At 40.4% G+C, this 19,006-nt stretch overlaps 1 protein-coding gene across 1 annotated transcript in view; it reads left to right on the plus strand.

Moving 5' to 3' along the window:
• LOC123774194 (uncharacterized) overlaps nt 1–19,006 on the plus strand; it is a 236,164-nt gene that overhangs the window by 183,233 nt on the left and 33,925 nt on the right. The window lies entirely within an intron of this gene.

Below are 19,006 nucleotides of genomic sequence, written 5' to 3' on the forward strand. Positions count from 1 at the left end.
TATCAAAGTTTTTATGTTGAACACAAATTTTGCTACAATGTACCCATTAATAATCTTCAAATGATGCTACACTGTACCTAATAATATTCGTCAAGTTTTCCTACAGTGTACCTATTAACCATCAAATCGCGAGGGGTCCAAATGACTTTAACACCCACAGGCGCAACAAAAAAAATTTCAAAAAAATTCTTTCGTCCTATAAAAGTTTTCATTTTTGTTCCCTGATCACGGAAAAAAATAACAAAAAAACTGTAGGTGGCATATTTTAGCCGCATTAGGGTAGGAAAGTCTGGCAAAAATGAGGCTTTGACAGAGCCTTCGCCTGACGAGGTCTACTCCGCTCGAGCTGTCAGGCGGCAGTTGCCACAAATATATTATTATATAATTATTTCAATGTCTCTGAAAGATTTTTTTCTTTTCTTTTTTTGCAGAAATATTATTCAATAGTGTGAACTGTGAAATATTTATATAATAAAATGTGGGAACCATCGCTGTACTCAAAATTATGGTGTGCATATTAGTGATTCAATTATTATGTTCATAAAACAATAAACAAATAGTTTTCCTGTTATTACACTATATACACAGGTTATATATAAGTATATGCATGTTTTGCTCACCATAACGAACCACTAAGTTGGTATTGTGAGTCAAAATGTAACGAGGAGTGACCGCCACACACCAGCCAGCCACTCCCTCCCACTTCCTCCCTCAACAACACCTCACTCGCCCTCATTCTCCTCCCACAATACTGTTTTTGCATTTATTCACAATACACAGACGTTTTGTATAATTATTTACATGTTTTGTTCTCCATAACTGTACATCTAAGCTTGTATGGTGAGAAAAGACACAAAGACGTAGCTACTCAAACAGTCAGCTCATGGCGGCCACCCTCAAGGCCAGACGCACTAATATTTATCCAACAATACTGTTTGTGGTGTTATTGCGCTATATACACACACATTATATATAAGTATATACCTGTTTCATTCGCCATACCTGTACAAATAAGCTGGTATGGTGCCCAAAGACCATAGTGGCTACCAGTAAACATGACTAGTCGTACAGACGACACTCCTCCCTCGCCATAATGGTGGCTCCCAACCCTACTCCTATTGCTGTTATTACACTCTATACACACGTTACATATATCTACAATTGTGTTCAGCATAGCACACCACTAAGCTGGTATGGTGAGTTTAGTCAATAAAAGGTGGCCACACAGAGTCAGAAGACGATGCCACCACCCTCCCTCCCACATCCTTTCTCCTCCCTCCATGGAGCACAGAGCTAAATATCACCACAATCCCACTAGTATCAGAATCCTGGTAAGTTTTATCATAGTCAGGGGTCTTCTGTAATACTATCATCGCTTAATAATAGCATGAACATATATATTATGGCATTTGTAGGTGATGCTGTGATCACATGTGTGGGAAAATCCTGGCGGCTATTCTCTTTTTTAAATTGACTTTAACAAGACAATTTTCTAAGTGAATAAGTAATTAAGTGAGTGAACTGTATTTACTGATTCAACTGCTGGAAATTATCTCACATAATTTATGGGGGACAATTTGCAACTTAAACCACTTTGAGATGGTTCCTTCTTAAACCACAAATTGTTTACTTTATAAATATAATTATATCATACCACATATGGTGGTCTAACCTACTCTTATAATGGCAATGATAAATTAATAATTATGAGCACTACTTCTACAGTATATACAAAAGGAAGGCTTAGCTGTTCCTGTAGAAGGGGCCTGCTAAGGCTGTGTAATTGTTGCATCAAAGATGGGTGTGGCCCTGTGCCTCTGAGTGCCACGTAATGGTGGCTGTTTAGGAGGCCTACAAGACTTGGCATACAGCTAGGTAATATATGTGTAAGGCCCAACTGTCTGCTCAGCTTCTTGTTACTCCAAATCACAATTACCTGCCGAGTTCAAAGAATTAATAATGTTTCTCTAAATATATAAGTACAGGTAAGACATGGAATATGATGGTGATAAATCATGTAAACGTACTTGTTATGGGGGGTCTTCATGCAAATAAGCGGCTACCTATCTATATTAAAAGATGCATCTATTTAAAATAGAATACTAGCAGTCGGATACTTAATTGCTCCAGTTGTGTGGTAGAGGAGTTGCTGGTAGTTTCTTGGGGATAGAGTAGGTCTATCGTGTGAAACTAGTATCACAATTCTCTCAGGAGCAAACGTTCTGTGTTGTTATTGTTCAGAGTGTAAGTGATGCTCTCTGGGCGACCGATGCCCCTGTTTTGTTGGTTCCACTTCTAAATTTAATTTTACAGTAACAAGGGAGTCAAGCTATATTTTGGTGTTAGTAATTATATTCAGTCTTATTGAACAATCTTTTATTAAATTGAAACACTAGACTGTTGTATAAACAGAATTAGGATAATGTAAATTATTATTTTTCTTATTATTTTTTATTTTACATTTATATTGTCAGTCTCTACTGATTTTTTGTTTTTTATTTTATGTAACTTCTGTGTCCTTCCTGGCTATCTATTAGATCTTTATTTTACTTCTAAATTGTTACTATTTTATTGTATTTGCTTTTATTCTTGTGTTTTGGTTTATCGTGTATCTTGTATCGTGATCCCTCTGCATCTCTATGCACACTGATATTGATCGCGATCAAAATCTTCTGTCTCAAATCTATACCAACCAGCACATTGATCATCATTATTGCAAGTATTTCACAGCACATCAGGCTAAAAACAAACTCCAAAATAGCACCTGTTTATCAGTTTACAACCAAAATGTTAGATCACTTGGTAAACATTTTGACGATTTAAATACATTACTCACAGCACTAGGTACTAACTTATCGTTCATTACTTTAACAGAAACTTGGCTAAATAAAGACTATACCAACTCTACAACTTAGCTGGTTATAAAGCCATTCATAACTGTAGGCCTAATAAAAAAGGTGGTGCACAGCTATATATTACCGAGATACATTTATCTGCAACAGTGTTATTAGTGACAGAGATGACTACTGTGAATATACTTTTGCTCAGTTTACAATTAAATCCCTTAAATCCTCTTTGAATATTGGAGCCATCTATAGATTTCCCAATACTAACATAGCTTCTTTCTCAGACAACCTAAGGAATCATATTATAAACAACAATCTCAACAAAAACCACATCATTCTGGGAGGAGACTTTAATATTGACCTGGGTCAACAAAATTGCTCTCAAGTTGACTATTTCCTTAACAGCATGAACTCCTGTATGCTAATCCCCACAATCACCAAACCTACCCAAGTCACTCAAACATCAGCAACTACCTTGGACCACATATGGACAAACATAACAGCTCCCCTTGTATCTGGTATAATCTACGACAGAACAACTGACCACTATCTTACCTTTCTCATAGCGAACATGGACATAACACCACCAAAAAGCAAGAAACTTTCATTTAGGCTACACAGTGAATCAGCTTTAGGCAATCTTACAGATGCACTTCACAATATTAACTGGGATTCTGAATTCAATAATACCCAGAATATAAATTCATTAGCTAACGTCTTCCTCTCCAAAACTCTAAGCCTCTACAACCCTCATTGTCCCCTTCTTACCAAGCAAGTAACTGACAAAAGATTAAACAATCCATGGCTCACAAGTGGCATTCTCAACTCAATCAACAAGAAACATGAATATGAAAAGAAACTTAGGATAGCCTAGTTTCAAAGAAAGTAGCTAAAAGGTACTCATCAATGCTTACCAGTATCATAAGAAAGGCAAAACTTGCATATTATGTGAATAGATTCAGTGAAGCAAAAGACAACATGAAAAGCACTTGGAAAACAATCTCTAGTATCCTAGGAACTAAACAACACTCACATAACCAAATAAAACTCTACAAGGATGGGGATATACCGTCAACTGATTTAGAAATGGCAAATGAATTTAATAGTTTCTTTTCATCGGTTGGTGCTAATCTTGCCAGTAAAATCCCACAGACTCAGACACATATTAACACATATCTCTCAGGCAGCTATCCAAACTCTCTTCTCCTTTCACCAATCAGCCCGGCAGATGTTGTGTCCATCATACACTCTCTAAAAACCAAGGCAGGGAACACCAGTGAAATTCCGTCCATTGTATACAAGAGAGCCTCCCATGCCCTTGCCCCACCCATAGCCCTACTGTTCAACAAAACTATAGAGTGTCACACCTTCCCTGATATCCTCAAAAAAGCAAGAGTAACGCCAGTCCTTATAGGAGGCAATCCGGCGGACATAAACAATTATAGACCAATATCAAATCTACCCATTCTATCAAAAATATTTGAAAAAATTATTTACAAACAACTCTATTCCTACCTCGTAAAATTCGACATACTCAGCCCCTGCCAGTTTGGCTTCCGGTCCCAAAAGAGCACCAACGATGCAATCATTAGTCTCCTTGACGTAATCTACTCAGCCCTTGACAAAAATGAGTTTCCGATTGGACTCTTCATTGACCTAAGAAAAGCCTTTGATACTGTTAATCACAACTACCTCTTACTTAAACTCCAGCATTATGGAATCCGAGGCCTTGCCCTTGACTACATCCGTTCCTATCTAAGTGACAGACACCAATATGTAACCATCAATGATACAACTTCTTCCACTCTACCAATTACCATTGGAGTGCCACAGGGCAGTATCTTAGAACCTCTTCTATTTCTTATATATATAAACGATCTGCCTAATGTCTCTAATATTCTCAAACCTATACTGTTTGCTGACGATACTACTTTATCTATTCAGACCTCAACCCACATACACTAAATAATGTTGTGAATAATGAATTAAAAAAGTCTACTTATGGATGTCAACGAACAAACTAACATTAAACATCAAAAAGACTTGCTACATCTTATTTGGAAGCAAATCATCAAATGCAATTCAGCTACAGATAGACAACATTAACATCAGTAATAAAAATGATGGCAAGTTTCTTGGCCTATTCCTAGACAAGAGACTCAACTTCAGCACCCACATTCAACACATAACCAAGAAAGTTAAGTCTCTAAGACAGTTGGTATATTCTCTAAAATCAGATATTATGTTCCTAACTCTGCTCTCCTCTCACTATATTATGCACTAATCTACCCCTATCTTAATTATGGTATCTGTGCATGGGGGTCTACCACTGCAAACCACCTTAAGCCCATCATCACGCAGCAAAAGTCTGCTATCAGAATAATAACTAACTCTGCTTTCAGACAACACTCAGCTCCCTTGTTTAAATCCCTAAACTTGCTAAATATTAACTCCCTCCACACATTCTCTTGTGTCAACTACATTTACAAAACCCTGTTCTTAAATGCAAACCATGCTCTGAAACTCTCCCTGGACAGATGTAATAGGACCCATTATCACCACACTAGAAATAAATATCTCTTTGATATCCCCAGGGTCAAACTTAATCTGTGTAAACACTTTATGCAAATTAAGGGACCTAGTCTATGGAACTCACTCCCTAGTGAATTGAAAAACTGTAAAACTTTTGCCTTATTTAAAAGCAAAACCAAAAAGTACCTAATTTCATCTTCTTTGTTTCCTACACTGAGCTTTAAGTTTGCTCTGTACCTAGTGTTACCCAATCTCCTAATTTTTATGTATTTAACCCAAACAACCTTATCATTGTGTTCACTGCTGTCTTCTTTTATGTGCTAGCCATATGCTGAATTGTGCCTACCAATTTTTGTCAACTACCATTCAAGCTGTCATTGCAATCAATCTTAGCTACCTATGTGCTTTAATATACTGTACCTACAATTTTCTCTCATCTTTTTTTTTTCTTGCCTTGCAACTGTTATCATTTTTTTTTATAAATTTTGCATGTATTTACCTATTTAAATTTTCTTAGATTAAGGACCTGCCCGAAACGCTGCACGTACTCGTGGCTTTACAAGACTGTAATTACCATATTATGTATCCTCACATTCCCAATGTACCTTCTTGTATATGCATAAATAAATAAATAAAAAATAAATAAATATGTGGCATCGATGACGTCACAGAATCACCCATTCTCTATTCTTTAAGAGGATACTTTAAGGGGATACTATTGTGAGGGAATGTAGATTCCCTCACCTAGTTTTCCTAGTTTCTAGATTAGGCTAGTCGCTCTAGGGACTCTAGAAACTGAAGCTTTCAAACTAACATATACTTGTGGGGTGTTGAATGAAAGCTTATGGTTAGGACTGTCGTTTGGGACTGGCTAGAGGTCTGTGATTGCTCTGTAGAGAGAATTACAGAAATTTTCCCTTTTCTGTGAAATAGGATGAGAGGTGAGAGTGAAGTGGTATGTGAGGTACTTGACTCTCAAACCGTTAGAGGTGGGGGGAAAGTGGGGTGAACATTGCCCCCCCCCCACCAAGTGAGACATTGTGCCACTGTCTTTAGGCCTCCCCCTCCTTGTGACGTCACGGGACGCCTGAGGGTGAGTGAGGCCTGGGATTGGGTTAGGCATCTCTGTTCTTAGCTGGGTTTTGGCGCAACAGCTGTTATTGGAAGTGGCACCATGGTGGTGCCGGCTTCCTGCTGATTGGTCAAGACAAAGTAAAGGGGGAGATATGGGCATTTTGAGTTTCCCTAGCCCGCGAAATCGTCAGTTTGAGCTGGGTAGCAGGTGGAGGACGACGTAGCTGGGTGGAGGCCACCTCCACCCCCGTTAATCGCTGTCGTTATCCAGTTATTCAGCGGGGATGGCACTCCTGCCATCCCGGGTTGTGTCTAGGCCCAATTTTCGTGAAATTTGGGGCCGATGAGGTACGGAAGGACCAGTAAAATAGCCTCAGAGACAGTGGGCACCCATGAGGCAGCTGGCAGAGCCTCATGGTGTAACAAGTGGTTCAAATAACCTGTCTAGTATTGTTGGACAATTGGCGGTATATGGGCAGGGCCTCCTAGTGTAATTGTGGTGAAATTACAGGCCCCTGTTGGACTTTGAATTCCGTCAGGCGGCGTCAGTGTGGTGACGCCGCCGGCCATTGTCACCTGAGTGTACGAGCGAGCATGCTGAGGATGGGGTGTAAAGTGATCTCCCAACTACGTGTGTATGCTGGTGGGCGCCAACCAGCCAGTCGGGGGCCACCCCAGGTCACCCGAGGCCGCCCACCTTGGCCAGTTGCCGGGGAGGCACCCACCCAGGTCCCCCTCGCGGCCAAACCCCCACCCCACCCCCGCGCACCAGCTCAGCCGGGTGGGGTGCTGTGACGTCAGGCGCTACCCGTGGCCACCCCTTAGGGCCATGTGGTTAGGCCACCTTCCCTGGACATTCTAGGGCCACACCTCGCATGAGGAGCAAGCTAGGTGTTTACAGCCAGAGAGGTAGTGACCAGGAAAAGGATTGTGGAAGAAACCCGGAGCCGTGAGTACAATAAAAGTGTTACAGTGAGGGAAGCAGCTGAGTGACAGCTGTCAATGGCACGTCCAGGTGACTGGTAGGGCGGTACCTGGAGATGGATGTTGTACTCGGTACCACACTGTAGATATAAAGTTATAAGTACATAAGTGTGTAGACTGACTCGAGTATGTAACTGGTCAGTGTAGAGATTTACCATATAAATGATCCAGTTGTCGATTCTATATAATCAGTCAAACTGGATTAGTACGATGGAGTTCCAGCATGTAAAATTATAATCATTATGTTGCAGGGATGTCAGTGGATATCCTGAGGTCTGTGTAGTTAGAGATACATTTACCTGGTGATATAATTTTCATTGATTATGTGAATGCCATTTCTATATGTTCATTTGCATGTTTATGTACTGTTGTGTGGTGAGTCAGTAGATGTGATTGCTGACTGATTGCCCAATGATGTCATTAGCATGTGGGGTATGCTGACGGCATCATTATGTTGCAGGTTGGTGCAGTGTTGTTATCAGTTTATACGATATTGCTGCCCTGGGGGCTGTGTTGAGGGTTTAAGGGACCTCTAGGATTATTCAGGGGAATTCACAGTACTTAATGAGAGCAGGCAGTTGATTTGTTAATTGCCTTGCTGAGGTAAGTGTGTGCTCGCAGTAGTCCTTTGCAACGGTTGCAAGATAAGGGGGACAGTAATATTGGTATACTCTTGTTGTTGCACAACTGTGTGTCATTATTGTGTGGGCACAGTAATTAACGAGTTGCAGTAGCCGCAACCATATGTGGGCAGTGCATTTGTGTTGTTGCATGCCATTGTAGTGTGACCTATGTAACCTACCTTACCTTGAGGTTACCTTGAGGTGCTTCCGGGGCTTAGCGTCCCCGCGGCCCGGTCGTCGACCAGGCCTCCTGGTTGCCGGACTGATCAACCAGGCTGTTGGACACGGCTGCTCGCAGCCTGACGTACGAGTCACAGCCTGGTAACACTGGGGTTGCTTTGTTTCTTTAAGTTGTGTTGAGGACTTAAGGATTCAGTGAGTTAATTAGATAGGGGTAATTAGCTGGATAAGGGGTGCACACTTATTGTGGAGTGAGTGTGGGCTGTTATGGGAGAACAGTGTTGAGCTTGAGTGAGATACGTCTCGGGTGCAATTAATTGTCCGTGTGACAACTAATTGACCACTCTAATTATGTAATTAGCCTTCTCATCATGAATTCACGTAGTGGGAGAGGATCTGTCAGTATTTGTGTTAACGGAATTTGCTCAGGACTAATTACCTTTCGGGGGTATAGCAATTATTGGCTCATGATGATTAGTGGAGTAATTAACATCTGGAGTCTTGAGGACTCAGATGACTCGGTAAAGCAAGGTCATGGAGCTAGCATAAATCGTTACATTAATCATATCCTGTCTGAGGACAGTGGATTAATTGCACTCATGTTAATTAGGGGTAATTAACTCCTTTCTCATGAATTCAGTGTTTAATGAGACCTGCTTAGGCAGTGCGGAGTGAGACGTATTTATGGATGATTAATTATCGGTCCTGGTGACAGTTAATTAATTGCTCGGAGTTAATTAGGGTAATTAACACTCACTATAGTAATTTTTTGACACCGACTGTTGAGACGCTACCAAGTTAGGGTAGGCTTAATTAACGTAACTCAATGGGATGTAATTAGTGGTCCGTTTGACCTTAATTAAGAATTACTCACTGAATACTTGCAAGGAGTCAAGTGTGATGTAATATAAGAGTTTGAGTTATTGTTAACAAGATGGCTTATATTGAGAGAAACAAGTGTTGATGATTAACGTACCATCATGTTGTTGTCTATGAGAGACAATTGTTTGTGATTAACGTAGTAATTTGTTGCTGACTGCTGTGATCAGTCAATTAACGTAATTAATCACATAATCAATGTAGTAATTGATTAAGGCAATTTCTTTTGGTTGTCGTCTGGTGACAAGAGTAGAGTAATTTAGGGATTTGTGGAACTGTGTCCCAGAATCCCGCCTTGCCTGACTTTGTTTACTGTTTACAGTGCAACTTCTTGTAGGGAGTTGCAAAGAGTGTTCACACTGGGTTGTGATAGGGGGAGTCACTGTTGGATTACACGCCTCTTACGGGGGTCACTCCTGTTTGAAAGGAGGACCCTTAAGCTAGTGATTAGAGTAAGCTGTCAGGGAAGCCGTGACACTATTGATTGCATGCTTGTGTCTTCAGTGGGCATCATTGTTCAGTTAATTCACTTGTCAGCTCGAAGTGTCAGCAGGATGAAGCCTGCTGTCATTTCTCGAGGGGCTGTTGAATAGATGTGTTGCAATTGCCACTGGATGGACAATAACGTAACCACTCGCTGTGGTGTAACTTAGTCTGTGATATTTTCTTTTTGATTTGCAATATTGCGTCATCAGTGGGCACACCTGTGTTCAGGTTAGTTCAGTATGTAGCCGCAGAGCAAGGGTTGCTATTTAGCTGTTTGTTATCGTGCCACTGGATGGACATTAACGTAACGTAAACTCGGTAATGTAGTAGTTAGTCTCTTGTTATTAACAAATTGTTATGTTATATAAAACGGTCTTTGATATCAACCCTTCAACCATTCTTTTCCACCCAATGTTTCTGCATATTACGATTAAATGTTGATGTGATCTTGATATGATGGCTGTTCTTGGGAATTCGAATTCCAATTCATAGCACCACATCAAATATAAAAATTTGATTGTGAGAACCCGTCGATTACCCTTTATTAGTTTTAACGTCCTGTTTAACTAGGAGGAGCCAGCGGCCTATTGTGGACAGGTTTTCACCTCTAGTGGTGGAGGCCTGGCGGTTTGCTCCCGCTTTTCTTTTTTTCTATTGGACTCATGCTTAACTGCCGTGAGCAGCCTTTAAACTTGTAGTCCACCTCCTAAGGGAGGTAGGCGTAGAAAAAAATCTCACAACTATGTTATTATGTGTGTTGGGGAGAAGAACACGGGTCGAAGTCCCAGAAAGGACTGCGATCACTTTATTCTTCTCCCTCAGAATTATAGTGCTGCTTTAATTTGAGTTTACTTTGTTGTACTGCAGTCCTTTGGGGACGTATGTTCCGTACTGGCGTATCGGGTGCTGGAAGTCATTGAACGTCCTCCTTTCCTGCCAGTTCTAAAGGAACTAATTTCTCTAAGGTTTTGAGAGTAGTGTTGCCTTGGAATTTTACTTTCACTATTCTCAAGATACCCTGGCTGTATGGATGAACAGAGACTATTTGGCCTATAGGCCACTCTGAGCATGGCCCATCGCTGTCCACCAGAACTATGTCACCAGGGTTCAAGTTAATTCTGTTTTAGGGGTTGTTTGCCCCGTAATGATATTCTCTCAGAGCTGTAAGATATTCTTGAGCCCATATGTCATTCCACCGACTTATCACCCCTGATAGATGTTTGAAACGTTGAACCAAATCACTCTATTGGACATATGAAGGATCCCCTGGTTCCTCGTCCATAAGGGACACAAGGGTGCTGAGAGGTCTCCCATACATCAGATGAGCTGGACTTAATGGTTCACGCTGCAAAACATCATCAGAGAGGTAGGTAAGTGGTCGGTTATTAACTCGTGCTTCTACCTCTATGACTACGGTTTAGAGCTCCTGTAGGTCAATCTTTTGGTGGTTTAGGGTTTTCCGTAGAGAACAAATTTCCGTAGAGAACAAATGATTAGCACAGTTTCACCGTGCCAATCATGCGTTCATAGAAGCCTCCATGCCATGGTGCTCTGGGAGGTACGAATTTCCAGTGGCACTGCCGTTGATTTAGGGCCGTGCGTACCTTTGGGTGTGTCCAGTTTTTCCTCAGACATGCTTCTCTTGCCACTAAGTTGGACCCATTGTCTGAGATCATTAACTTAGGACAGGATCTACGTGAAGCAAACCTGTGGAAAGCCTGTAAGAATGCTTCGGCACTCATATCGGAAGTCACTTCTAGATGGACTGCCCCTTGTTGTGGCACAAGTAAAAAGACAGATATAGGCTTTTACTGGTTTTTTGTCCTTGGTGCCTGTTAGTGTTAGTGCTCCTGTGAAATCTACTCCTGTAGTCTCAAAGGGACGAATGTGTACAACTCGTTCCTTCAGAAGTGGAGGAGGGCCGGGATATGGACACACACTCTGGCATCGTATCTCCGGCAAATAACACAGAATTTAATTATTGATTTTACTGTCTGCCTACCTTGGGGTAGCCAGTACTGTTGTCTTAAGTCCGTGATAGTATCTAATACCCCACCATGCAGAGTGCTGTATTTGTGTATGTTTAACACAATTAGTTTGCTTACTATGTGGTGACGAGGGAGCAATATTGGATTTTTTGCTTCCAGATCTATGTCAGCATGCTGTAAGCACCCTCCGCATCTGATTATGTTATAATTGTCAGTGTCTAACCAGAGACCCAGATCACTTCGTAGCTTCTTAGGAACATTGTCAAATTCTGTCCCTAATGTGTCTGTCTGAGCTCTTAGGGCACTAGGGAATTCATGATTGATTCTTATTTTCATTAGATAATCAAACACTACTTGGGTGACACCTATTAGTTTGTTCAGTTCAGAGTAACGAGTAGGATCAATTACCAAAGTTTGAGGTAGTTCTGGGTTCTCAGTGGGAACAGTGACATTGGTCACAATGACTTGTGGCTTTTGTTCAGGCCACTGGTCGCTGATTAACCACTGAGGTCCATTGAACCACATCTCTGCCTTTGTTAATTGCCGTAAAATCAGGCCTCGGGAGAGATAGTCAGCTGGATTCTCTTTGGTGGGTACATATCTTAGTTTATACCAAATCAAATCAAAACAAATGTTTATTTAGGTAAGGTACATACATACAAGAGATTTTACAAAGAGTGATGAATTTATAGATAGGGCTAGTACATACAATGCCTAAAGCTACTATTACGCAAAGCGTTTCGGGCATGAAAAACTTAAATGACTAAAGCTTAATACTAATTGAGCATAAAGAATAAAATGAGTTGAGAACAAACAAAAAAAAAGAGATATGAAAGTGGGAACATGGCTGAAAAAGCAGCACAAATACAATTCGGTCGACAAACAGCGTCATTTAAAAAAAAAAAAAAAAGACATTGGCAATAGACCAATAAAGGGGTAAGGTAGGTTACAGGGAATTTATTAGGTATAGCTTCGTTTTTATCTTAAACTGGTTGAGAGAGGTACAGTCTTTAACATGGTTGGGAAGGTCATTCCACATTCTGGGTCCCTTGATTTGAAGAGCATTTCTAGTTTGATTAAGTCGTACTCCAGGAATATCAAAACTGTATTTATTTCTGGTGTGGTGCTCATGGGTTCTGTTACAACCTTCTATGAAGCTTTTGAGGTCAGGATTGGCATTACAGTTCAGCGTTTTATATATGTATAATACACATGAGAGAATATGCAGTGACTTAATATCTAACATATTCAGAGATACCCTGCTAACAACTCTCGTATTTCCTTCACGCGGTTACTCACGTAAGGTTTCTTACTATTATTGTTTTTAACCCACTGTAGCACTGCCTCATTATCTGTCTATACTACTGTTTCTTCAAACTGGATGTAGCTTAAGGCCTTGATCAGATAATGAGCCAATCTTACACCTAGCAGTAAGGCTGTTAATTCCAGATATGGCAATGATCTTTTCTTTAAATGTGCCACTCTGGCCTATGATATGAGCAAATTGGCTTGCCCATTTGAGACCCGGTAAGCTACTGTGCCATAAGCCTTTCCTGAGGCATCACAAAATACATGTACCTTAATTGGTTCTTTTTCATTTACTACTGTGTTCCGAGGGAACTTGACAGACTCTAGGATACTTAAATCTTTCACTAGCCCTTGCCATTTTTCTTGTAAGGTAGGTGTTAGAAGATCATCGCAGCCTATCCTTTGTTGCCAACATTCCTGCATTATGAACTTTCCATTAATTAAGATTGGACTTAATAGTCCTAATGGGTCGAAGGGTTTGCTGACTTGTGATAGTAATTTTCTCATTGTTAAGTTAGTGGTATCTGGCTCCACCAACTTGTTTGTCAACTGATCTGTTGTCATGTTCCATTAAACTACCTGGTAGTCGGGAAATTCAGTTGCGATCAGTTGATTTAATTTATCATTGTTAGAGACCCACGACTGGAGAGGCATATTGGATCCCATTAATTCTCGATTGGCCTCATGGTATATATTCAACAGTTTACTCTCACTGTTGGTTGTTCCTTGAAAATTATCCACATACAAGTTTTTACTAATTTCTGTCTTGTTTGGGCTATTGAACTTCTTCAAGTGCATATCTAAGGTAGCTTGAAGCAGAAATGGTGAAGAAGTGGCCCTAAACAAGACAGACGCAAACCTGTAAGTGATTAATTCACTGTTTGGGTCGTTAGGATCCTTGATCCATAGGAACTTTGTGTAGTTCCGGTCTTCTTCTTAGAGAACTATCCTAAGGAGAGCCTTGCTGATGTCGGCCGTATATGCATAAGTCCCAATACGGAACTTTAACAGCACGTCGTATAGCCTTTGTGTCAGGCTAGGGCCAGTTTAAAGGCAGTCATTTAACGAAACACTACTCTGCCTCGTCTTAGCGCTGCAATTAAATACTTTCCATAGTGGGGTAGTAGCAGAATGTTTCTGTATAGGGTGGTGTGGCAGGTAGTGTCCTTCCTTTGGGTTAACATTTGTAACAACGATAAATTTGTCATCGAGTTGCATCTGTATTATTTCATGATACTACTTCAAGTTCTCAGGTTGTCTTTGTAAGCGCAACACCTGTGATCATAATTGGTTTTGTGCATAAAATGGTTGACGGGTAGCTGAGGGTGATTCAGCTTCCATGGAAACCTGACCCAGTATTGATTATCTCTGTAGATAACTGAGTCCAGGTATTGTCTGTAAATCCAGTCATCATCTGGGCTAGGTTGTTCAGGGACAATGCCAAGAGTTGCCAGGTCCCATGGCTTATGTACAGGTGGATCAAGCTCATCCTCGGACATGTCAATGAGTTGCAGAGGAGACTGTTCTCCTAGTCATGCAACCATTACTGGGTTGTTATGTCTACACGTGTGGGTGGTTTTAGCCGTAATACTGGGCCTGGTAGCAAATAGCCACCTGCAGATGGTAACAAGTTCATTCCTTGTTTTTCTTCCTTTCCTTTGATAAACTTATGTTAGACATCTGATTCCATGAGGATTCCAATATTGGAAAGGTTGTCTGATGTGATTTTATCAGTTAAATGAATTCTCTTTTCTTCCAGGAATTTGGCTGTTGTCCCTAGACCATATACATACAGGTCTGTTGGGAATCTATCTACTACCAGAGCTTTTATCTTTCCGACATAACCTCCTAAACGTACTTTGGGTTGCACTACCCTGAAGACTCGGGCTCCTGTGTTAGTCAGGAATCCTGCTATGTCTATTCGTGTCTCTCTTACACGAGTAAATTTCAGTGCATCTAGCAACTCCTTTGATATAAAGGTCATTTGGGATACTTGATCAAATAATCCACGTACGGTGGCTTTGGACTTTCCATTTTTAATGATCAATTGTGCAGTAGGTAGAGCTGATTTATGATCAGACCTTGTTGAGAAGACACTTATGTCAGGTAACACAGTACAAAGCTGTACTGAAGTGGAAGTTCCTTCCTCCTCCTGTGGTTTGGCAGACTTTGTACTTGAGTCCCCACAAAGTGCTGTATGGTGTTGACCCTTATGGCACCTATTGCAGGTGCGTATTTGAATTGTACAGGTGTCGGGATTATGTGCCTTTATACACTTGGTACATCTACGTAACTCCTTGAGTCGTTTTATGCGTGTAGCACGATCGGGGTAAACTTTGCAATAGTATATGGAATGTGGTTGTCCACAGAACACACATGGTTTCCAGACGTTAACAGCATCTTGAGGAGTCACCAATTTGGGTGACGCGTTAACTGTAGGTTTGGAGGGACCAACTGCATATGTGCCCACACTGCCTTGTTTCCACTTTCGGGAGGGGGAAGTTGTTTTAGACTTGTTTGGAGTACTGTTTGTACTCTGTTGTTTACTATTAGTGGTAGACGAAGGTTTAGATGTCGCTTTTCCATCTGGGTTATCTCTTTGTCGTTCTATGATGGATCGCAAACCTTCTAAAATCTCCTTTACAGTCAGAGAAGATTTGTTATACAAGACAAACAACTTATCCAGTACGTCACTGGGTAATTTGCATTTCATATGGACTTGGATTATCATGTCTGACTCATCTAGATTTACTTTATTTTTAAGTGCCTTGAGCAAGGACTCAAGCTCCAATCTAAAGACTTGGAGTGAGTCTGCTGTACTAGTTGGAGGGTTAATGTCCAACAGCTTCTGGGTTAGAAGTCTGATAGTCCTTTCTGGCTTAGCATAATTATCCTTAAGGAGCTGTACGGCATTGTCATAACCGTCATCAGTGAAGGTCAGATTACAGACCACCTGTAATGCTTCATTCTTTAAGACACTCTGTAAATATGTAAATTTTGTTGTCTTTGCTACATTGGCATTAGAATCCACAGAATCAACAAATTTGTTCCAGAAGTTGTCCCAACTCTCATCCTCTGTACCAGAGAAAGTTGGGAGACTGAGTGATGGCAATTTGTCTTCTGGTGGTGTCTGGTTTTGGGAAGCTGTGGCTGCAATATTTGTATTGGCCTTATGTGTGGTTATTATATCGTCAAAGTGTTGTAACTTTTCAAGCATTGCATCTTCATAATCTGAGTTTTCTTGTATTACATCGTCCATTGCCTCTTCAGTGATACTAGTTAAGTTGAGGACATCTTTGATATTTTATTATTTGTTGCAGCACATGCTGATATTTGATCTGTGCAACTTTATAATAGTTATCCAGTGCTGCATAATTAACTGGAGTTTGATTACTTAAATCCTCACATTATTTGATCTGTCGTGTTAAGTGGCCCTTCATGCCAGTGAGAGTCGCTTTTACATTTTTGGCAGTAGACATCATGGAAGTACTTGCTAGTCGTGTTGGACTTTGACTTGGACTATTTCTGGCACTTGAATTAGTAGAGCCACTAATTTCCAAACTAGAGCTGTTATCATTTAATAAATACACTATATAATCATACACTTTATAATTTGAGTGGTAAGCTAGCATCAATGCTGGAATTCCTCAAGTTAGCCCTTCTTTATCACTCTTGGTTAGTACAGAGACACAGGTTAACACTCAAAGGTGAAATGATTATAGTTAAATTATGACTATAGTTATGGTAATATTATGTTGACAACACAACTCGGTTTTTGTCATGAATACTGCATAAAAATATGTACTTGCTAGGTTGTAATAAATGTTTAACTCTAGACAAGTGTAAAATTCTTACCCTTTCACCAGGTTAGCACAATAAATTAGACTAGGTTGCTGAACAACACCACCTTAATCGCTTGGAAAGAGATGTTGTCTTGCCTATATACTGAGTTCTTTGAGGCTTACAGTCCCCAAGTAGGCATTTGAAAGCATAGACGGCATTGGTCTCTTTTAAAGCGTTCTGCTTTGTGTCTGGAGAGTTTTTCATGAGTAGGTTGACCGTTTTTTTGGTTTTATAGTAAATCGTCAATTGTATCTTCTGATTTTTGTCTGTAGGGATAACGTTCCTATTCAACCTGTCCTCTTAAATAGAACGTCGCTTTTGGCCGTTTGCCCGTATGGCCGAATTTGGACGTAATTTGAAAATGGAAAAAAAAGGAAAATAAATTTAGGATTTTTTTTTCAACAACAGTAAGTTAGGGGTCCTCTGTTAGGTTAGATGGGCAGGAAATTCTCATAAAGTTTCAAAACGTTAATAAAAACGTTAATTTAAAGTGTCCTCTTATAACCTCTGCACGTACGCCGGACGACTCAAATAGAAAACGGAACAGTACATCACTTTTGTGAGTCGATTTCATTTCAAATTACGTCCAAATTTAGCCATATCACGCACACGAGCCAAAAGTGACGTTATTTTTAAGAGGACGGGTTGTCCTATTAACAATATCTTTCAGGACCCTTTCCTCCGTTTTATGAGCTGTGGAAAAGAAGTTCCTGTAAAATAGTCTAATAGGGGGTACAGGTGTTGTGTTAGTTGTCTCTTCAGAGGTTGCATAGCGTTTCACCTTCCTTCTTATGATGTCTTCAACGAAACCTTTGGAGAAGCCGTTGTTGACTAGGACCTGCCTTACCCTACAGAGTTCTTCATCGACTTGCTTCCATCCTGAGCTGTTGCTGAGAGCACGGTCGACATAAGCGTTAACGACACTCCTCTTGTACCTGTCTGGGCAGTCACTGTTGGCATTGAGGCACATTCTTATGTTTGTTTCCTTAGTGTAGACTGCAGTGTGGAAACCTCCGCTCCTTTCCATGACTGTTACATCAAGAAAGGGCAGCTTCCCATCCTTCTGCATTTCGTAAGTGAAACGCAACACAGAATTCCGCTCAAATACCTCCTTCAGCTCCTGCAGATGTCTAACATCAGGTACCTGTGTAAAAATGTCGTCAACATACCTGCAGTATATGGCCGGTTTCAAGTTCATGTCGACTAAGACCTTTTGTTCGATGGCACCCATGTAGAAGTTCGCAAACAGGACACCTAAAGGAGAACCCATGGCGACCCCATCTACTTGCTTGTGACCTCCTCCTTACATGTGCCCATTCGGGCTCAAGAAGGGTGCCTCTTTAGTACAAGCTTGGAGTAGTTTCCTTAGAATGTTTTCTGGTATGTCAAGAGGAGTACAGGCCGGATAACGATACACTCTATCTGCTATCATCCCGATTGTTTCAGCCACAAGTACGGTGGTAAACAGTGATTCAAGAAAGTCTTGAAGTGGGTAGAATATAGTTGTGCATAAATTGGCTGTTGATTACTGGTGTTGACTTCTTGATGTGTAGTGCCTCACAGATGTCAAGCTGCTTGCTATCGCTGCATCTATCGACTTCACTCTACCCACTTCAAGACTCCGCACCAATATAGTAGCATCAAGAAATATGGGCCAATAGGCCCTTTGCATTTACTTCCATTTTTCCCTTTAATTTACCCAATTTATACCCATTGTTTCGTGTTCTGTCTTGTGTTGAAAGTTTGCTCTATCTTGTGTTGAAAGTTTTGTTCACCTCATCCAAAACTGTTGTAACATATCACCTCACCCAAATGCGGGTATATTCGATGAAAGCTGTTTAAATATATATATATATATATATATATATATATATATATATATATATATATATATATATATATATATATATATATATATATATATATATATATATGCGAACAAGCCTGAATGGTCCCCAGGACAATATGCAACTGAAAACTCACACCCCAGAAGTGACTCGAACCCATACTCCCAGATGCCACGCAACTGGTATGTACAAGACGCCTTAATCCACTTGACCATCACGACCGGACATAATGAGGTGATAGCCGAGGCTATTTGAACCACCCCACCGCCGGCACTCGGATAGTAATCTTGGGCATAGCATTTTACCAAATCACCTCATATATATATATATGTATATATATATGAGGCTATATATATATATATATATATATATTATATGGCTATATATATATATATTATATATATATATAGCCTCGG

The sequence above is a fragment of the Procambarus clarkii genome, chromosome 73, assembly GCF_040958095.1.
Source record: "Procambarus clarkii isolate CNS0578487 chromosome 73, FALCON_Pclarkii_2.0, whole genome shotgun sequence".
Classification (NCBI taxonomy): domain Eukaryota; kingdom Metazoa; phylum Arthropoda; class Malacostraca; order Decapoda; family Cambaridae; genus Procambarus; species Procambarus clarkii.